Source organism: Epargyreus clarus, unplaced genomic scaffold (genome assembly GCF_041222505.1).
Source record: "Epargyreus clarus isolate Ecla_fem2 unplaced genomic scaffold, WU_Ecla_fem_2.2 ptg000025l, whole genome shotgun sequence".
Taxonomy (NCBI): domain Eukaryota; kingdom Metazoa; phylum Arthropoda; class Insecta; order Lepidoptera; family Hesperiidae; genus Epargyreus; species Epargyreus clarus.
In genome coordinates, this window is record NW_027332232.1 from 3136874 (window position 1) to 3156071 (window position 19198).

General features: G+C 37.7%; 1 protein-coding gene and 1 long non-coding RNA gene across 2 annotated transcripts in view; both read left to right on the forward strand.

Moving 5' to 3' along the window:
- ATPCL (ATP-citrate synthase) overlaps nucleotides 1–19198 on the forward strand; it is a 48750-nt gene continuing 29552 nt past the window's right edge. The window contains exon 1 of the mRNA XM_073087225.1: nucleotides 1–143. The gene's annotated coding sequence lies outside the window, so the exon portion shown is untranslated. The remainder of the gene's footprint in view (nucleotides 144–19198) is intronic.
- LOC140752846 (uncharacterized) lies at nucleotides 16323–19075 on the forward strand. Its single transcript, XR_012103474.1, has 2 exons — nucleotides 16323–16544; nucleotides 18603–19075. It is a non-coding gene; the product is annotated as an uncharacterized LOC140752846 (long non-coding RNA).

The following is a 19198-nucleotide window of genomic DNA, read 5'->3' on the forward strand; positions in this document are numbered from 1 at the left end:
CAACGGAATATATCAGTCGTGGACGGTAAGCCGCGGATAGCGGTTGCGTTGTTGTACTATTTACGATTACGAACGGTTTATACGATTGTAAATCGTACGTGAGTGAGTGGTTGTGAGTGTGCACGCCAGCGAAAGTGTTATACGTAAGTACGCATAAACCAGGTTCGGTTAACGAATTGTACCGTTACGCTATGTAAATTTAAATGACGTTTTTTTAAGTAGTTAATAAGTTAGTAATAATAAGTAAGTAGAATTTTCGTACCGTGTTATTAGTGATTGTAATTTTTTTGTTGGTCATGTGCGATTTTATTTAATATTTTTTAAGTATTAGGTTAGTGTGTCAGTGAAACACTTAAATTGTAAAGTTTGTTAGTTTTAGTAATAGTTCATATAAAAAATTAAAATTAAATGGAATTAATTAATTAACGATTGGTTGTAGTTATGTTTGGTTAAAGTTTTTTTTTACTTGCTTAAAATACCGCATTAATATTAAAAAAAAAAACTATGTATAAATATAAATAATAGTCAAAAATTTAATCTCTAAATAACTTACTATATTTTTTCTCTGCTTTTTTTAACGAATTTCTAATAAAATAATTTAAGAACGATTGGGTGAAGTTACATATTCGTAAAAGTTATGTTTTTATAACTTGGTTAAAAACGTATTAATATTAAAAAAATCTAAGAATATAAAAAGTTGTCAAAAATAAAATCTCTAAATACCGTACTATATTTTTTCAACTGCTTTTTTGTACAAAATAGTAAATAAATGTGGATACTTGTCATTTATTACAAGAAATTTGCATCACTAATTATTTTTTTGAATTTTAAATGATATATTAAAATTCAATCATAAATTTAAATGTAAATTACAGATTTTTAAGTTGTAAACAAGAGTTGAAATTTCTTTTCGTTAAATAATAATGTTTATTATATTTTATGTGTGATATATTTGTTATATAAAAAGAAAATTTACATAATTCAATACATTCTAAATAATTTTGTTTGTCATTTTTTTTATTTTTTATATAGAAATTATTGATTGAATAAAATTGGAAAATTTACTTTTTGGGTTGAATTTCGATCCCTAGGAAACTGTAAAAATAACTATATATCTCCTTATTAATTTTATTAAAAACTAGCTGACCCAGCAAACTTTGTACCGCCACAAAATCTATTTATCGAATATATTCATATAAAATATAGCCTATGTTACTCGTGGATAATGTACCTTTCGAATGGTGAAAGAATTTTTAAAATCGGTCCAGTAGTTTTTGAGCCTATTCATTACAATCAAACAAACAAAGTTTTCCTCTTTATAATATTAGTATAGATGCATATACCTCAATAACAAAACATATATAGCAATGTGTTAGTTTGTTTAAAACTAAATTTGTCAGATGTGAAGACTAAATCTAAACTAATATTTGGGAGAAATTTCAAATGTATTAATTTTGGATTATAGTCGATGTAAATAAATACCTAGCATATTACTAATACTTTGGTTATTTATTTATTTATTACAGGCATACCAGCTAAGTACATATTATGCTAAAATATACAAAATAAAAATAAAGAGTCACAACATTACAGTTATATGCACTTAAATTAAAGGTTTGCACAACATTCTTACAAAGAAAAGAGAAGTAATCAGTAAACAAATCTGTTAAGAAGTGATAAAAAATAAAACTAAAAAAACTAAAAAAAAAAGAAAAAAAAAATTGGTAATTTGGTTATAAATTGGGTTGGGGAATTTGGTTATAAAAATTAAAAAAATACACAACCTACTTCTTTCAAATAAATAAAATACGTAACTTAGGTATGTGTTCCTTGCCACACCCTTCAAACCAGAACACAGCGCTTACCATATATAACAGAAAGAACGGTGGTGCAGCCGAAGTAGAACCACAGAGGGTTCTACCATCAAAATACTACTTCAAATCAGACATACTTTTCCGAAGCATTCCAGCTTAGTCCTCAGGGGTAGTGGCGCATCTGTGGACGCCCTCAGGTGGGAATCTGATCTTGTCTGAGCTGATTGTAAATGTTCATGGGCGGCAGTAGCCACTTACCATCAGGTGGACTGCATGCTCGTCTGCTACTACTGTAATATACGAGTATTTTTTATGTAATATAAGCGTAGCAGACGAGCATACAGTCCACCTGACGGTAAATGGCTACTGCTGTGTATGGACATCTGTAATAGACCCCAGATAGATTCCTACCTGAGGTCGGCCACAAATGCCCCAGTATCATACCTTCAATAATCACATGAAATCATCTTCTAAATATACGAGTATGTAACTCAAAGGTGACTGACTGACATAGTGATCTATCAACGCACAGCCCAAACCACTGGACGGATCGGGCTGAAATTTGGCATACAGGTAGATGTTATGACGTAGGCATCCGCTAAGAAAGGATTTTGATCAATTCTACCCCCAAGGGGATAAAATAGGGGATGAAAATATTACTTCGTAACGCGAGCGAAGCCGCGGGCAAAAGATCGTTGAATTATATTACAAACACCAAATGTTAGAAACATGATTATAACACCCAGTAGTGGTATATGCTAACCGGTTCTGAGGTATTTGAACTAACCTAATGAATGTTGGGTTATGTCATGAGAGTGGAATAACCGCATTTTGTTAAAGGCCCCACTATTGCTATTATTGATAATTTCAAAATTTTGCATTACGTATATTATTTATCATGTACTAGCTGACCCGGCAAAGTTTGTACCGCCTCAAAATCTATTTATCAAATATATTTCATGTAAAATATAGCCTATGTTACTCGTTGATAATGTAAAATCGGTCCAGTAGTTTTTGAGCTTATTCATAACAAACAAACATGCAAACAAAGTTTTCCTCTTTATAATATTAGTGTAGATTATGAAGGCCTTTGTGGTTAGACTCTGACGGCACCACCGCGACACCTATTTGTGTTAACAGCAGTGTTAAGCGCTGCTGTGTTTCGCTTTGAACGGTGTAGTAAGCTCTAGCGGCTTAAGGGGGGGCGGTCCGCCCCGGGCCTCCGATCCTGGGGATCTTCAAATACAGTTGCTAAAAAAAAGGTCGTCAGAATCAAACAATGTATGAAATATGTATCAATCAGCGGAAAAAAAGGTTACCGTATAACAGGCTAAAAGTTCGCCTGTGATTCAGTGGCCTTTTTTTTCGGGGCCTCCATTCAACTTTCCGCCCCAGGCCTCCGACGATCTTAGTCCGCCACTGGTAGTAAGGGCTACTTATTTATCCTAGTTGTTCCAATGTAGTCCTCAGGGGTAGCAACCCATCTGTAGCCAACCTCAGATTGAAATATAATCACAGATAGGTATAGGAATATATAGCGGCAGTAGTAATTCACTATTAATATACTGCATTATTGTCTGCAACTTCAATATTATTAAAAAATATCGTATTGTATCTCATGCTTACATATTTACTAGCTGACCCTGCAAACGTTGTGTTGCCATATAAATAAGAAAATGGTGGTTTAAAGGTGGTAGAACCCTTTGTGGTTCGACTCCGGCGGCACCACCGCCACACCTATTTCTACCTAATAACAGCAGTGTTAGGCGCTGCTGTGTTCCGGTTTGAAGGGTGTGGTAAGGGAGACAGACTTTTCCGAGGCGTTCCAGCTTAGTCCTCAGGGGTAGCGGCGCATCTGTGGCCGACCTCAGGTAGGAATATCTAATCCTATCTGGGGTTGATTACAGATGTCCATGGGCGGCAGTAGCCACATCAGGTGGACTGCATGCTTTGGTTTGGTTGGTTTAATATGTATTTCTGAAGTTGGCGCTCAATATATTTCGTTTGATAATGGCGTAAACAGCGTGTCTAATATGAGCGCCGACTTCAGAAATATGTATTAAACCAACACTTATTTCAATTATTTTTTACTTTGTAGTGACATAGAAGTCGGTTTTATTTTTTTGTTAAAATTTTTTTTTTCACCCTTTTTAGTGATGATATGTTAATGTTTGTATTAATATTATGTAAAATTGTATAAAGGTGATCATGAATAAAGGTAAGGTCTGAATTCATACGAATTGGACCCACCCGCTCGCAGGGCGCTTCCGCGCTCTGCTCGCTTAGTTTTATATTGCCTTATATGTTTCAACCTAACCTAACCAATTCAATACAAAACACTATAGGCGAGGCTACATGCAATTCTATATTGTTTGCTAGGTTAGGTTGGAACAGAAAAGTAAATAAATCAAACTAGGTGGTAAAACTCTGCGAGTGAGTCGGTCCAATTTACCTTAATTCAATAGTTAAGGAAAACTACAGCGTATTCATTAATCATATTTTATATTTGTAAGAAGTGATTGTCAAGTTACTGTTGTTTAGGCCAGCAGTGTCCCTGCGTCACTAGGATTGAAGACTTTACGGTCAAAGTTATCAGGGTTAAGACCTTGAATTTTCATCATATGTGTCTGCTTAGTGACGTTAATACATATATGAAAGCACAAAATGGCTAACTCCTGTGGTTTAACTTGGAAGCACACCAGCATTATCAGAGTGAAAGAGTTGAAGGTCATGTTTTTCATTACATGTACCTGCTTAGGACCTGTAAAATATGTGTGAAAGCACTAAATGGCTTATTCATGTGGTTTAGGCTGGAGGTACCTCTGCATCATCAGATCTAAGGAGTTGAAGGTCAAAATTTACATCATATATCTCTGTCTACCAACTTCATTACAACAAATGTCTAATCTATATACTTTACATTGGAGGCACCTCTGCATCATAAGGAATGAAGAATTGAAGTTCATATCTTCCATCATATGTCTCTGCTCAAAGACCTTATCATATATTCGTAAGCTCCAAATGCCTAACTTGTATGGTTTAGGCAGGAGGCACCTCTGCATTATCAGAGTTAAAGAGTTGAAGGCCAAATTTTCCATCATATATCTCTACCTATCAACCTTGTTAAATATCCATAAGTTCCAAATGCCTTACTTGTATGGTTGAGGGAGGAGGCACTTCTGCATTACCAGGGTTGAAGAGTTGAAGGTCGAATTTTCCATCATATCATGTTAATCTAGATACTCAATGTTCATTTAAAGTTTCATGAGAATTGAGTGGGCAGAAGGAAAGTTGTCATAAAATATGTTAAAAGCAGGGGTAGTGATGATGAGTTCCACCCCATTACTTAAATTCTAATCATCAGAGCATACTAATGTTATAGTAGGAAAGTACCGCAACAAAACACCCTTTCATATGAAAAAAAGAAAATTGAAATTGGTTAAGAAATACTCGAGTTATTGAAGTTTATATTGGGAAAGAAAAGAAAGAAATCGGGTTTTTCCAATTTCCCGGGAAAACTGGCGAAAATTTTCAAATTTCCTCGAAATGGGACCCCCTGTGAAACTAGCCGCATACAATGGTGTATGAATCATGTCGATCGGTCGCGGCATCGTGAAAAAATCGCCGAACAAACATAAAAAAAAAAAAATATATATACGGTCGAATTGAGTAACCTCCTCCTTTTTGGAAGTCGGTTAAAAAGTAGAAAATAATTTTCAATCCAAAATGCTTTTCGATCCTGATAAATGGAGCACCCCACACTTTTTCCACAATTATACTATTTACTGTTCCTTAATTGATTCTTAGATTGAAAATTATTTTCTTCTTTTTAGTTGATTTTATCATAAAAGCGTGTTTTTTAGTTTTTTGAACTATATTTTTTTTTTTTAGTATTTGTTGTTATAGCGACCACCATTATGCATCGTTTGTAAAAAAATCAAGTGTCTATCTATTACGATTTACGAGATAAAGCCCAATGACACACGAACAGACTGCAGAGGGTTTCGTTTTAACCTTTGAATACGGAATCCTAAAAATCATTCTACAAGAGGGCATTATAGATATATTTCAGAACATTTGAGTTATAGGGAAATAACATGATTATTTTCTAAACTAAAAATAACGCTATAACCGTTACGCCTATTGAAACTAAAAAGCAATAATTATTTGCAATCTCAACTTGCGATGAACTTTGCTGAAGGTGCTTGAAAAATCTCGCCTCGAAAATCGTTAATCCTGAAGATGTTGATAAGGACAATGGTACAAAATTATTAAAATCGTGTATTGTCATCGGTTTTTGATAATTATTCAAAATTTTGTATTAAACTGAACGTTCAAAGTGTATAGAAATCGGGCTCAAAGATTCCGTTACTGTTACGTACATACATATATACAAACGTACAACCCAAGCTAATAAAAGCGTGTTAAAAAGACGCTTTCTACACTCACAGCCTCACACTAAAAACAAACACCCAGACCCAGAACAGATATCCAAATCCATCATTCAGTGTCCCGTGTCACAGTGGGACATTACTGTCCCACTGTGACATGTCTCCCTTACCATACCCTTCAAACCAGAACAGCAGCGCTTAACATTGCTGTTATTAGGTAAAAATAGGTGTTGTCCCTGCAGTCCCGGGACTAGAATAGGGCTACGGTATCCCCTGCCTGTCGTAAGAGGCGACTAAAAGGGGGCTTCCGGGGTTGCGGGCGACAAGATTGGGAGGTCGAGCCGTCCAGCAAGCAACTCCGGGAAGAACGGCGGTATGTGTGGTCGCATACCGTCGTAAACACCAGACGGTAGTGAGTCCTGAAGCTCACCTAGGAGGAGCCCGAAGGGGCAAAGCGTTCAGAGGGCTCCGGTTGCGTTCCGTAGATCCTGGAGTCCTCTTGGCAACGCTGAGGACGGCCACGGGGGGGTTTTAGTGCGGTAAGAATCCCACATAACCCCGTGTCGCTTCCACGACACTGGGTACCTTTTGAAGGTTTCCCCCTCGAAACCAAAAAAAAAAAAGGTAGAAATAGGTGTTGCGGTGGCCATCTTCAAATCCTGCAATATTGTGGTCAATCCATTACTGTTCACTTCACATACCTTTGATAAATTCATTTTAAGGGATGTACATAATTATGTTTCCTTCAAATTTTCTAATAATTTAAGGAAGTGAAGTAATAATTTAAAAATCAAGTGTCTATCTATTACGGTTCCAGAGATACAGCCCTGTGATAGACGGACAGACAGCGGAGACTTAGTAATAATGTTCCGTTTTTAACTTCCGTATACGGAACCCTAAAAAAGAAAACGCCTAGGTTTTGAACTCAGGTCACCTAACTCAAAAATAGTGGAATTTTTCCGAAATATTTAGACAAATGTTTTATTAACCTGAAGTGACGTCACTACAATCTGTGTTAAGTGTCAAGTTCTTACTGAAAGGTTGAAATCTCGGGGTTGAGAGGTGCTCAAGCGCCCACGTGTTTAAGGGTTGTTCTGTGATGTCGCTGACCTATATTCAACGTAGAACATGAATACAGATAATTAATAATTATCTTTATATATATATATATATATATTTCTTATGTGCGTGTGTATGTCACTGAACTCCTCCTAAACGACCGGACTGATTTTCATGAAATTTGTTGTGTGTGTTCAAGGGGACTTGAGAATGGTTTAGATTTACAATTTAGTCCGTGGGAAAAGGTTTTTTTAATTCGTAAGTACTTGTTGATTTTGGAATGTTTCACATTGGATTCGACAGACTTCGCTACCATCGCAGTTTCAAATATTCTATCTATTTTTCAAACCCGTAAGTGATAAGGGTTGTTCACCCTTAACATTTTTTTTATTTATATGGCAACACAACGTTTGCCGGGTCAGCTAGTCTTTATATATATATTTCTTATGTGCGTGTGTATGTCACTGAACTCCTCCTAAACGACTGAACTGATTTTGATGAAATTTGTTGTGTGTGTTCAAGGGGACTTGAGAATGGTTTAGATTCACAATTTAGTCCGTGGGAAAAGTGGGAAAACGTTTTTTTAATTAATTTTTAATTCGTAAGTAGTTATAGAATCGGCAACAGTGCATTTGATCAAGTGATGATCTTTAGCAAAGTTGTTGTCCAAGAGCCCACGAGGGTTTGGGAGTTGGTAAGACCAATTTTCGACAGATGGCACCACTGTCATTCCAATGCAGGTACACATTTTCCGTTTTATGTATATCATATTATTTCTTTAAAATGCGGGCGAAGCCGTTATGCACCACTAGTTTTATTATAAAATTCTAGATTTTACCCGCAGATTCGTTCGTGCTTAGAGGTCGATGATAATTATTATATTCGGGAACAGTACCTTTTTCGGGATAAAAGTTACCCTATGTCCTATTTTGGACCCCTGACAACATGTGTACCAAAACTCATGACAATCGTTTCGGTAGTTTAAGCGTGAAAGCAAACAAACAAACTTAATTTCGTATTTATCTGCATTAATATTATAAAGAGGAAAACTTTGTTTGTTTGTTTGGTTGTAATGAATAGGCTCAAAAACTACTGGACCGATTTTAAAATTCTTTCACCATTCGAAAGCTACATTATCTTCGAGTAACATAGGATATATTTTATATGAAATATATTTCATAAATAGATTTTGAGGCGGTGCAAAGTTTGCCGGGTCAGCTAGTATGTAATCTATACTAATATTATAAAGAGGAAAACTTTGTTTATTTGTTTGATTGTAATGAATAGGCTCAAAAACTACTGGACCGATTTTAAAATTTTTTTCCCCATTCGAAAGCTACATTATCTTCGAGTAACATAGGATATATTTTATCTGAAATATATTTGATAAATAGATTTTGAGGCGGTACAAAGTTTGCCGGGTCAGCTAGTATGTAATATAATATATTAGTCAGGATAGAAGTAGCAAGCGAGCATGCTGTCCACTGATGGTAACTGGCTACTGCCGCTCATGGACATCTGTAATCAACACCAACTAAGATTAGTTTCCTACCAGAGGTCAGCCACAGATGCTACCTCTGAGGACTAAGCTGGAACACCTCGGAAAATTATGTCTCCCTTACCACAATTCAAAACAGCAGCGCTTAACACTGTTATAACAGATATGTGTGGCGGTGGTGTCGCCGGAGTCGACCACAGAGGGTTCTACCATATTTACCTTTTTTTTTTTCTCGAGGGGGAAACCTTCAAAAGGTACCCGACGACGTGGGAGCGACGCCGGGTTATATGGGATTTTTACCGCACTAAAACCCGGTGGCCGTCCTCAACGCTTGTTGGAGAACTCCGGGATCTCCGACGGAACACAACCGGAGCCCTCCAAGCGCGATGCCCCGATCGGGCTCTACCCTGGGGGAGCGGTTTTCGCTCTTCCCACACCATGTTGTGTCTACGACGGTATGCGACCACACATACCGGCGTCCTTCCCGGGGTCGCTTGCTGGACGGTTCGAGCTCCCACTCTTGCCGCCCGCAACCCCGGTAGCCCCCTTTTAGTCGCCTCCTACGACAGGCAGGGGATACCGTAGCCCTATTCTAGTCCCGGAACTACAGGGACATCTACCATATTTACCTATGATTTCAAGGCAGTCACTATATCACAATAAAGTCAATAAGGTAATTGATAGGTACATAACATGCCGTAATACGGTGACCTTTGGCTTCGAATGACGTGAAAGTGACGTTGTGTACTATAATGAATATGTTATGAGACAGGGTCGGATTCGGATTAGGGACGCCTGCCAGGGCCTCAGTGAGGCTACGAAATAGAGACGTAATTAGCCAAGTGCGAGTCGAGCTCGTGACTGAGGGTTCTGTTATACTCATTTTTTTAGTATTTGTTATTATTATTTATTTTTAGTTGTTATAACGGCCGCTATTATATAAACTGTGTAAAAATGTTAAGTGTCTTATCTGTTACGGTGCAAGATATAGCTCTTTGACGGACGGGCAGACAGAGGAGATTTGAGAATAGGGTTTCGATTGTACCCATCGTGTACGGAACCCTAAAAATCCAAATTACATTATTTGTTAAAATAATGGTATATGTTGCGTATTGAAAGACTTGCTGAAATATAATTGTTCCTTTTATTTTGGAAAATTAGGGCCTCTTTCCTTGCCCTAGACCTCCAGACCTCCAAATCCAGCCCTGGATGTTTTTATCAGGCAGTTGTCGAATGATAGAAATATTAAAATAAAACTTTCTTAAACTTTGATGGTTTTTGAAAGATGGTGGTACCCCCCCAGGTGGACTGCATGGTCGTGTCCTACTTCAATATTTATAGTTCTTATAACCTTACTCTAGTGAAAGGATTTGTTCGACCATTATTATGTTACCGGATCTGCCCTCGACAAAAGTTATTGATAAGGTCTTTTCTTGTCTCTTGTGTCTTGTCAAAAGTCTTTTATAAGGAGTTAATATGATCAATAATAGAAATTAAGTGTGTTATGGATATAAAATATCGGATTTGGATATCGATATGGATTTATTTAAAATATCATATCGGTATCGGATAGCATTACGTATGTTAAGGTTACACCCAAAGGGTAAAAAGAATAAATATAGTTAAAAAAACTAAGAAACACGCTTTTATGATAAAATCAACTAAAAAGTAAGAAAATATCTTCTATCTAGGAATCAATTAAGGAACAGTAAATAGTATAATTGTGGAAAAAGTGTGGGGTGCTTTTCGAAACCTGATAAATGGAATACCCTAGGTTTCTTAATTGATTCCTAGGTTGAAGATTTTTCTTACTTTTTAGTTGATTTTATCATAAAAGCGTGTTTTTAGTTTTTTTAAACTATATTTATTTTATTAATTTTTAGTATTTGTAGCGACCACCATTATGCATGCTTTATAAAAAAAATCAAGTGTATATCTATTACGGTTTAAGAGATAAAGCCCTGTGATACACGAACAGACAACGGAGGGTTTCGTTTTACCCTGTGAGTACGGAATCCTAAAAATCAATCTAGTAACTTGCGATGAACTTTCTCTAAGGCGCTCGAACAATCTCGCCTCGAAAATCGTTAATCCTGAGGATGTTGATAAGGACAATGGTACAAAATTATTAAAATCGTGTATTGTCATCGGTTTTTTTTTTTTGATAATTCTTCAATTTTTTTTAATTAAACTGAACGTTTAAAGTGGATAGAAATCGGGTTCAAAGATTCCGTTACTGTTACGTACATACATACATACAACCCAAGCTAATAAAAGCGTGTTAATAGGAGCTCATAATTTATTTAAGGAAATAATGAGGAAGATGTCTAATGCCGTTGGTAGCAGGAACGGGAAAACCCATACTACAAAGCACACTCGAGTCATCATTTATTCTATGGTTGCTATGATAACAAATAACAAAAATAAATAATAGTTTAAAAGAAAACTAAAAAAACACGCTTTTATTGCTTATCGAACTAAAAACTAGAAAATAAATCAATCAATCATAATGAATCGCCTCAAAATAAAATTATAATAAAATTTAAGTTATTAAAATAATAATTCAATTCAGAATAAAAAGGGGCGCATTTTCATAGATAATTGCCAATAGAATCAGAGGCGTTCCGGCTTAGTCCTCAGGGGTAGCGGCGCACCAGTGGTCGACCTCAGGTATATCTAATCCTGAACCACTGACGAAACGGGTTCTCCCGCCGCGACGCCGGATCTCCCTGAATGGTCGGACGACCTGACGGTCACCAGTTGCGAGCTCGACGGAGCAATCAGGCGCATGGCGAGGCGAAACACTGCTCCGGGGCCGGACGGAATCCCAGGTCAGGCTTGGGTCTTGGCGCTGACAGTACTGGGGGGGAGGCTGCAAAACTTGTACACCGCCTGCTTCCGTTATGGACGGTTTCCATCGGTATGGAGGCAGGCGCGGCTGGTGCTGTTGCACAAGTGGGGCAAGCCTCGGGACTCCCCATCAGCGTACAGACCCATCTGTCTGTTGGATGAGGTGGGCAAACTATTCGAGAGGATCATTTCCACTCGAATTAGTCAGCACTTAGCGTGCCACGGCCCGGACCTCTCCGAAAACCAGTTCGGCTTCCGGCAGCGACGTTCGACGGTGGACGCCATCCTTCGAGTCCGAACGCTCTCAGAGCAGGCCATATCCCAGGGTAGAGTAGTCTTGGCGTTAAGCCTAGACATAGTCAACGCTTTCAACTCTCTACCCTGGAGAGCGATTATGGAGGGCCTGTCCGTCCACCAAGTACCTTCATATTTAAGGGAGGTTTTAAAGGCCTACTTGTCGGACAGGCGTATCCGCTTCCCAGGTCGCTATGGGAGCGTTCACGGGAGGAACGTCATGCGCGGGGTACCGCAGGGTTCGGTACTGGGCCCACTACAGTGGAATATCGCGTACGACGCAGTGCTGAGAACGATGCTCCCACCAGGAGTAAGCATCGTCTGCTATGCCGATGACACCCTCGTTCTCGCTGAGGGGGTGTCGTTTTCGAGAACGGCTCGGCTAGCGGAACTCGGAGTGGCACGCGTCATAGCGAAGATCCGCGGGTTGGGCCTACAGGTAGCGTCCCAGAAAACCGAGGCGATATGGTTCCACGGCCGCAGGCCGAGAGTCGAGCCAGCTGAGACCTCAGTGCGCGTCGGGGAAACGGATGTCCGGATAGGCAGGTACATGAAGTACCTTGGCCTAATACTGGACAGCCGCTGGTGCTTTGACGAGCACTTCGACCGTCTCGTCCCCCGAATCCATAAGGTAGCGGGTGCTATGCATAGACTGCTGCCGAATCTCGGGGGACCAAGGGAAGAAGTCCGCCGCCTCTACGCGGGTGTGATACGCTCGATTGCGCTCTACGGTGCGCCGGTATGGTCGGACAAATTGTCTGCCAGCCGACGCCGTGCGCGGAAACTGAACTCCGCGCAACGTACGATCGCAATCAGAGTCGCCCGGGGGTATCGTACCATATCGTATGAGGCGGCGACAGTCCTGGGGCGGTGTCCGCCCCTGGACATTCTGGCGGATATGGACGCACGGGTCTTCCATAAGATCCGCGTCCTCCGTCAGAGGACGGAACCCTTCGACGAAGAGACGATCGGAGCGCTTCGGAGGAGAGCCAGATGGCGCGCTCTGAGGTGCTGGCGCGAACGGCTTCAGGAGCCTAGGAGCATACGCCAAAGGGTGGTTGACGCTATCCTACCGAACTTTCGGGCCTGGCTGAAGAGCAGGGGTAGAGTGACCTACCGCCTTACTCAGATACTCACCGGACATGGCTGTTTCGGTGAGTATCTGAACAGGATACAGAGGGAGGAGACGGCCCAGTGCTATCATTGCGGGCACGACGAGGATTCCGCACAGCACACGCTGCAGTACTGCCCAGCGTGGGAGTCGCAGCGGCGGATCCTCGTCGAAAAAGTGGGACCGGATCTCTCTCCGTCGGCCATCGTCGGGGCGATGGTTCAGCGTAGCGAAGCCTGGGACGGCATGATCACCTTCTGCGATGCAGTCATGTCCGCGAAGGAAGACGCCGAACGAGCAAGGGAGCGCGCTGAACCCGCTCGGAGGAGGAGTCGCCGCGGGCGTACGTAAAGGCCCCAGGCGCTGTGTCCCTGTAGTTTCGGGACCAGAATAGGGCTACGGTATCCCCTGCCTGTCGTAAGAGGCGACTAAAAGGGGGCTTCCGGGGTTGCGGGCGGCAAGAGTGGGTAGCTCGAACCGCCCGGTAAGCGACCCCGGGAAGGGCGGCGGTATGTGTGGTCGCATACCGTCGTACGCACCAGACGGTGTGGCGAGCGTCAAGCTCACCTGGGCAGAGCCCGACGGGGCAACGCGCTAAGAGGACTCCGGTTGCGTTCCTTTGGAGATCCCGGAGCCCTCAACGCAGCGCCGAGGACGGCCACCGGGGGGGTTTTAGTGCGGTAAAAATCCCACATAACCCTGCGTCGCTCCCACGGCGCCGGGTACCTTTTGAAGGTTTCCCCCTCGTAAACAAAAAAAAAAAAAAAAAAAAAAAAAAAAGGTATATCTAATCCTATCTAGGGTTAATTATAAATGTTCATGCGGCAGTAGCCACTTACCATCAGGTGGACTGCATGCTCGTCTGCTACGCCTATATTATACAAATATCGTGCCAGAGATTTGAACTTTGGACCCCCATTAGGAGTCGAGTTTTAACCACTAAGCTATCAAATGATCATTTTTAGACATTTTTACTTTAGTGAAGTCTAAACCTAACGTAAAGTCAATGGGTATTATCACGATGATTCTCTGATATTAATGACAGCGTGAATGCCATTGACCTTCGTACGTAACAGCACTAACAGCTGATGGTTTATAGGCGCCTGGTACATTCGAACTCGATTTTAGACTTCAAACCTGTTTTTTTTGTATGAAAAATCTATATATTTTTGCAAAAATATTGTTTTTGTACTATTCTTAAACATTTCGCAATAAAATGTCGATTTATTTTTGGAAAACGGGATTTCAAATAATATTTCATAAATTTTCCGCGAATAAACTCTCCATCTCGCTCGCACCTGCCGGAATAAAGGGACGGAAGTATTGACGATCGATGGGTCTTCCCTCTCGCTCACACGTATCAGATTAGACAAAGTGAGCAATGACAAGTTCGAGTCTTGGAGCAGGTTGAATGAATTGTCGTGTTAACAATTTCATAAGTGCGCTACACACCTTCCGAATAGGGTTGACGAATTTTTGGAAATAAGTTTTTATGAAAATGAAATTTATTAAATAAATATTATTTTTGGAATCAAATTATAAGAAAGGAATATTGAGTAGCTAAGCTAGCTAGAGATAATGAAAATACTTTTATAATTTAATACTTTTTTTAGTTGCTTACATGAACTCAGTATCAAGTTTATATTTTCTTCAGTTAAAATGTTTTTGTTAAAATTGTTGGCAACCCTATTTATAATCTATGTCCGCTGATCTGTAAAGGCCAAGCTTTATATCAAATTAAACTATGATTACATAAAATAAATTCGATTTCATGCATTATCTAAAATACCAAATACAAGAAAAAAATAATTTGTTGATTTTAATGATTCTTGTGCATATATGAATGTCCGATTCGCACAAAAGTTAAACGAGTCATTATTTTATAAAAATAAATATATACCTGACTGCTGAAAATATAATTCAAAAAGGAAGTAATGTAGCCCCATAGATTAGTAAAGATTACTCACTCCTAACAAGAAAATGTAACCAGTTTTATGAATTGAAATAGTTGCGTAAAAAAGTTTTGCCACGTGTCCGCGCTAAAATGTCCCTAAAATATTTGCAATAACTATTTATTTATTATGTAAATTACGCAGTATTAGTTATCTATTCGTAAATATTCTCTAAAAATGTTTTTATTTGTCAAGAATTAAAAAAAAAACTTACTAATAAGCCGTTTATGGTTTCATTCAATTTCAAGGCGGCGAAGTATCTTTACTAATCTATGTGTGCATATATAAATGTCCGATTTGCACAAAAGTTGAAGGAGTCATAATTTTTTAAAAATAAATATATACCTGACTGCTGAAAAAATAATTCAAAAAGGAAGTAATGCAGCCCACGTCACTTTACAATTTAGACGAATCCAACGATGCCTCATATATTAAAATCCGTCAAGCCGTTTAGTATGTATGTGTAAGATAAGGAATGAGACATACATACACGTATGACAAATATTAGCAATCCTTAAAAATGGCTAACTTCATTCTATTTTATTATTATAAGACTGAGTGCGCGTTTTAATGACAAACGCCAATAAATTTTCTATAAAGCGTCTAAACACATAACTGATCATAAAAATACGTGAAGAATCGAAAACCGTTCCTTTGGGAAATCCCTCAACAAAAAATCGGATAGAATTTCGTACATCGGAAGGTGTGTAGCCGCTAGGCTTAGCGCGAACCGAGCGAAGGATACAGTGCCGGTGACGCCTCGGAGAGCGGCAAGATCACGCGATGCCATGCGATGTGTTTTGACCAATCACAACGACGCAAACACGGCCCGGCCAATTAAATACACATGGTGCGGTCAACGCCGTTCCCGCGTTTGTTCATTCGATTTTGTTTTTTGAATTTCGAACTATCTTTACTAGACTGACGCGCGATAAAATATTGATGATTATTTTGAATTTGGAACTTTGCTCGAAGTGCGGTCAACACCGTACGCGCGTCTGCGTTTGAATCAGATTTCTTAATTTCGAATTAGCTTGGCTAGAATTGACGCCATTCGATTAAACATTGATTATATTTTAAATTTCTAACTTTGGCTCGAAGTGTGTTCGACACCGTTCCCGCGTTTATCATTCGAATTTGTTTTTTGAATTCCGAACTATCTTTACTAGAATTGACGCGCGTTAAAATATTGACGATTACTTGAAAATTAGACGAGCTTACCTGTAAGCGAAGTCTGATTATAATTTTATGAATGGTGATCTGAAATATAATTGAGAATTACAATGTAGTATCCTTCTTCCCACTCGTCGGCATCGCGATTGTTTAGCCTTTAAAAACAAAAAAAAAAAAAAGTTTAAAGACCACTGACACTGCGTATGACAGTGACAGCTCCGGATTCCTCACTTAATTTAGAGTCTATCATTTCCAACTTAGTCTCCTTGATAATATGCATGCTGTCTATATCTAGGAGACTCTTTTGTTCTTATTGTTGCAGTATGGGTTTTGATTTTGGGAGGGTGGGTAATTATATTTCAGATCACCATTCATAAAATTATAATCAGACTTCGCTTACAGGTAAGCTCGTCTAATTTTCAATTTTATTTCATGGTGATCTGAAATATAATTGAGAATTACAATGTAGATGTTTAGAGACAACTGCAACAATGGGACATGTAATTAAATTAAAGATTTATTACCATACATATATATTATTATATGGATTTAATTACATTGCTGAATATTTATTTGTTCTGCATCATATGGATGAGATGTTGTGAAATCCATAGTGCTTAGTGAGATTTATTCTCAATAATAAAATATATATATATATATATATATAAAAATACAATATGAAAATATCATATTAATAAGAAATTTTTCTCTTAATTAGGTATAATTATAAAATATACATAATTATTAGGATTGCTAACTGAATATTTACTCTTACTGTATAATATGGATGAAATGTTCTGAAACACATAGTACTAAGTGAGATTCCCTCTGAATTAGATGAAATAATATTCAGTGCAATAATAATGCAATATTTTTCTCTAAATATATTATTACTAAAATTGGCCAATAATAATAATAATAATAGTAATATTGTAATTTAGTCAGTATTAATAATTATTCAATTCAAGCTTTTGCACCTTGCAAAAAATAAATACATACAAGGTCGAAAATATGTTTTCTACCCTCCATAGTATGTCATAATTATGTGTAGAATGAATTACTTGGTCAATTTTATTGACACAAATAATACTATTTCCTTTGCTATATAGCAATATATGTATAAATATGTTTTATATGTGATGTGCATTATATAATAATGTACTTTTATATAATACTATACTTAAATGTACCAGTAGGTACATTGTATGTATTCCAATATTATTAAAATAGGAAGCCATCCCATGTTGAATATTAAGGAATTAATACCATTATTTATTGACAAATTATGATTGGGTATTTGATTTGATCTTGGGATGATATATGCCCCATGTGAGATAAATTTATATTTTATGTTGTAGGTATACCCGGTATAATATTGGGTGTTATACCTACTTTGTTTCTTTATATTAGTGTGCATGTTCAGGAGGGACATGATCATTCTTAGATCAATGAAACATTTTAGTTTTATATGACTTCCTGTTTTTATAGGTATATATCAGATTTGCAAAAGTTACTTATACTTTTTGCTGTACCATGCTTATGCATGCCCTCTGTAAAGTTACATATCTATATGGTTGGTTGGAAAGCTTATGATGTGTTTCCTTTTGAAATCCAATCTGACTTTCCATCTAACATCTTTTCCTAAAAATGTGTGTAACTATCAGTTATGTGTATGTAAAAGTTGATATCAGTTTTCATAGCAGTATTTATGTATATGATTATTTCAAACCCCATTCATGACTAGACCAGAAAAACTTATCTTTACTCAAAAGTATTTATGCTGAGCATTCCCAGGATTAATTCAGTTTTAATAAGTCAAATATTTTATAACTTCCATGGGGTTCTGGCTTACTTAGCCTGTAATGATTACTAACACAACTGGTTCTAGTTACAGCTCTGCCAGTGATAAATTATAAAGTTATTACTCACATTTTTCTCCATCTTAATTCTTTAATAAAAGGAAATTAGATAAATCTTCTATATATAATAATTATAATAATAATTTATGTATATAATATAGTTTTCTTTGTTCCAGGCAAGATGTCTGCCATGTGTGTCCTATATAGTAATGTAAGAGTCCTATATAGTAACGTTCATCACACATACCCCTAAGGAATTCCTATTAATTCTAGGGATGCTAGATTTACATTTGAAAATTGATTGGACATGCAGCTTACTTTCTTTGTTTTATGCTTTATAAGAGCATCTAGGTATACACACTAGGCATAAAAGACCCAAAGAAGATATCATATTAATGGCTGGCCATTCACATGATATAATAATATTGTTATTACTTTTATATCATTAATGTGTCACATATTACCATGGTGGACATTATTTACCCTTAGCCTAAGCTTCATTATGAAATTATAACAATTTCAGTTTTAGTGTAACTATCATAGACATTATGAAGACTTAAGTGCAATAGCAATTCTCATATTATGCTTGTCTTTATTCCAGGATTAATGGACTGCTGTGTTATTTGTTGACCTGATGACTGGTGTATAAATGTATGATGCATGTTTCTATATAAACCCGGTGTTGCTAAAGGAAATGTTTAAGCAACAATATAAATGATATATTATTATTCTATTGCTTTTTGTAATGTTGGGAGTACCAGGCTTCTGTTGGAGAACATTACATAGGTACTACCAATCTTTAGTCAATTTTTCCATGATGATCAACCTCATATTTTAAGCAGTTATGTACAGTAAAAGTGAAAAATATGTGCAGATATTTAATAATTAACCGTATGTTTGTGGACTGAACTTCCAAACCTTTAATTATTACTGTATTTATTCCTATTGAGTCACTGAAAGATAAGTGTAACGAAATCCAAAATGTTAATTTTGTATAAATTCTCACATTTGTACATAAAGTTCACTCTTGACATTCACATATTTGCATTTATGTCACATATGCCACATAAATAAGTAATACTAAACAAGGTTTTTGAATTATTTACAAGTATGGACATTTATTATTTAGCACATTTGTATTGTTATAGTATTGCAGGTATTGTTATAGTACCTGGCCTTAGAATAAATCATAAAGGT